The sequence below is a fragment of the Budorcas taxicolor genome, chromosome 3 (genome assembly GCF_023091745.1).
Source record: "Budorcas taxicolor isolate Tak-1 chromosome 3, Takin1.1, whole genome shotgun sequence".
Classification (NCBI taxonomy): domain Eukaryota; kingdom Metazoa; phylum Chordata; class Mammalia; order Artiodactyla; family Bovidae; genus Budorcas; species Budorcas taxicolor.
In genome coordinates, this window is record NC_068912.1 from 59,455,554 (window position 1) to 59,459,738 (window position 4,185).

Below are 4,185 nucleotides of genomic sequence, written 5' to 3' on the forward strand. Positions count from 1 at the left end.
GGTCTGTACGGAAACGGAAGTAGCTTCCTCGTCCCACCCCCGTCCTTAAGCTTTTATTTCCGGGGTCGGGAAAGTCTTAAAGGAAAGTGTATGTTAGCTGAGTTTTATCAGTTTAAGGAGGTGCTGAAATTTAAGCTTGAGAAGAGTATACGGAGCTTGCCCAGGCGTGTGAACTGTGAATTGAGTTGCTGAAATCCATTATTGACTGTTATCCATGCGAGAGCCCTTCAAACCTGTGTTAGTTGCTCAGTCCTGTCAGCCTCTTTGCGACCTCAAGGACTGTATGTAGCCTGCCAGGCTCCCCTATCCATGGTATTCTCCAGGCAAGAATACCTGAGTGGATTGTTATTTCCTTCTCCAGGCGATCTTCCCCACCCAGGAATAGAACCTGGGTCTCCTGCATTGCAGTCGGAATCTTCTGAGCCACTATGGCCTAAGTACAAAACAATACAGAGTTTACATTCTACTAGAAACTAAAATGATCTCCCAAATAATTACTGTGGTAAGCTATTAAATATGCATGGTGTTGTAAAAATAGGACAGAATAAAAGAAGATGAGGGGATAAAGGGATGGGTTACAGCTCTTAAATAGGATTCTGAGAGTGGTCTTAATTATTGAGCAGAGATTGAAGGGCATATGGGTTTCCCTGGTGGTTCAGGGGTAACGAACCTGGCTGCAATGCAGGAGACCGGGGTTCCATCCGTGAGTCCGGAAGATACTCTGGAGAAGGAAATGGCAACCCACTCCAGTATTCTTGCCCCAGAATTCAAATGGACAGAGGAGCTTGGGGCGTTACAGTCCATGCGATCGGAAAAGAGTGGAACACCACTTAGTGACTGAACAGTAACAACAAATGGAACATACAGTGCAGTTATCTGGGGGAAGAGCTGTTAATATGAGAAAAGCAAAGCTTTTCATCTAGGAGAAAAGCTGTCCAGGCCAAGGAAACGTTCAGCTCCGAGGCTTCAGTCAGTAGCGAGCCTGGCTTGTTCAGAAAACCTCAATGAAGCCAGAGGTCAATGAGAGAGGAGAGTCAAGGTGGTGGGAGTGGGCGTGGGAGGTTAGGGTGACAGATTGTGTAAGATTTTGTAAGGACTTTGGCTTTTATGTGAGATGCAGATTTCTTGGAAGATTTTGAGTAAAGGAATGGTGTGATGACATATTTTAAAAGCATCACTCAGATTCTTCTAAGAGTAGACTGTAGGGGAGGGAAGGTGACAGGAGGGGAGAAATGAATGTCTTGAACCGGTGGTACTAGTGGAGGTGGTAAGAAGTGAACAGATTATTTTGGGGGGTAGAATTCCTGACAATTGAATGAAAGACATAAGAGAAAGAGAAGAGTCACAGATGACTCCAAGATTTTGACTCAATGACTGGAAGGTTGGAGAGAGAGGTATGGGCTGGAGATCAGAATTGGGGAGTCATCAGCTAATGGATAGTAATTCAAACTATTATAGTGAGTGTAGATAAAGAACTGAAATTGAGAAGAGAATGATGAACTGAACCCTGAAGCAGTCTCACATGAAAAGCTAGAAAGAAAAGGAGGACCTAGTAAAGGAGAATGAGAATGGAAAATCAAGAGAGTAGAGTGTCATGAAAGCGAACATGTTTTCCCAATGAGTAAATTTTGCCATATTCCTCATTCTAATTTTAGGAAAATGACCTCCAAACAATTCTTTTTGGTTCACTGTCAGCAGTTGATTTTCCAGAAATTACCTTAATTTCAAGTTATATGTTTCAATATTGACATAGGGTGTTTTGATAATCTAATATTTTGGTTTCCGTCCTTCATTTTCACCTTTTCAAGTTCTTTTCAACTGGATGTTAAAGATATCAAAACTGTAGTTTAGAATACAAACCCCACCAAAACCTTCTACCAAGCTACAAGTCCAGAATTGTGATTAGAAAACAAAACCTGTCTGCTTAGATCCAAAACTGGATTTGAATTATACAATACAATAAAAAGGAAAAAATAATGTGGAGCTAAAAAGTCACTAGCCTACAGGTTTGGCTTCAAACAGTCATAAAAATATTACTTGGCTTATTTTAAGAGGAATAATCAGATTGTAATTGAGGTGGGGGGGCAGCAGGAGGAGATAGACCAACCTTTATCTAAAAAACAGACTGAAATATTTTGGAAGTCTCTTCTAGTCTTAATATTTTCTGTCTCTCTACATATAGTACATTCTTTCCTTGTAAAAATAAAATAGTCCTGAAGTGAATAACTGTCTTTATTTATTTGGAGGTGCCATACAAGAGCTGTTTATAGAGGCTGCCTTCATTGTTTGTTGCCTTCCTTGCTTGTTGGTAGTGATAGTTGTATGAGTTGAATAAAATGATTTATATGATCAGAATAGAATTCTTATCTGGAAGAAATCACAGAAGTGTTGACCAATTCAGCAAAAGTGTTTAATACTACTCAAATGAATAGGGACAGCAAGTATGATGGAAACAGTGGGCCCTGTGTTCAGATCTGTGTTTAGATTTTGATTCAATCACATAGGTGCTATAAAATCTCAGTTAAATCAATAATCTCTCTGAGCCTCATTTTCTTCATCTGTTAACTGGGCTAATATTACCACATAGTTTCTTCGGAGAATCCCAGGGACGGGGGAGCCTGGTGGTCTGCCGTCTATGGGGTCGCACAGAGTTGGACACGACTGAAGTGACGCAGTAGTAGTTTCTTCAGATAACGTACATTAAAGAAACATACATGTGCAATAAATGCTAACTAGTTATTTTTATTACTTCTAGATCTAGAGGCTAAACTAAACATTGTTGAGGAAGAAAGACATCATGCTTGCCCTCAGGTAGCTTACAGTTTGGAAGAAGATAAAACAGAATTCTAGTGTAAGTATTCAGTAGTGTTCGATGTTCAATGCTTCTTTGTTTGAGGTCCATTTCTTCCATGTACTTCTTTTCAGTAACTGCTCTATTGTTTATTATTTGCAAGGCCTACCCCTAATAGAGTATACATTATTTTAAAATAACACATTTAATTTTGATAGTTAATAACTTTTTTTACTTGATATATGAGAATAAAAATATACATGATATTCCAGAATACCCTGGAATACAACACATGGACACCAGATGAGTTCAGTGATCCAAACAAATATAACCTAAGATTCTGCTGAGAAAATTTGATCTATGTTTACAATATGACTTAAGCTGTTTACATAACATAAACCATTCCAAAAGTACAAAATATTAGTCTTATTGCATGAAGAAAAAGAAATACCAGGTTTAGGGATAAAAATTTTTTTGTTTACAATGTGCTATAACTCTTTAAGAAACACAAAGTAATAAATTAATGCTCTCTGAGCTTGAATTATGCCATTCAGTTTGTTATTGGTTAAAGAAAAACCAAAATAGAAGCCTCATTTTGAATATACTGTTAGACCAAACACTCATAATTATATAACTAAAACTTTTAAACTGTCCAGATTTACCCAAAGTCTAACTCTGATCTAAAACTAAAACAGCTTTTTTCAGGTCAGTATGACCTTAAAGCTTCCCAGCAAATTGCTATAGACAGTTAAGCTTACACAGTGCTGCTACCATATAAAGACTAAGTTTCTAGTAACCAGTCACACACACAGCACACACACACACATGCTTCCTCATTCATGCTTTTTAAACTCAGCTGTCACTTTGCATGCTGAGCTTCTAACCACATTTCAGCTCAAAATTTCCCTGTTTTGAGCAGTGTTTCTTGCTTAATAAAATGCTTATATCAAGTAAAGCTCTCCAGATTTTCTTTTGACAGGACAATAGAACTATTACAGAGCTAGTTTTTCATCTGTGAATATTTCCCTGGTATCCAAGACCTGTTTTTGGCAATTAAATTACTTATCTCATAGAAGTTTGAGAAGCCTCTTTTTTTGTTTATTGTATACCTTAAATTGTCTTAGTGACTAATGAAGATGGTAGAGAAGTTATTACAAGAATTCACAGTGTCAGTACAACTCTCAGGATGTCAGCTCTCCTTTGAAAGAAGTTAAAAAAGTCAATGAGTAGAATGAATACAACTTTGTGAGGCGATATTAGAGCCACACACACTCCTACCCAAAACTGAATTAGAGTACTCAAATATGAGAACTTCTGAAATACTGAAAACCTGGAGATCAATTGTATGGTTAATACTGTCATCTCTATGTACTCCACACTATGAAATAGGCAAA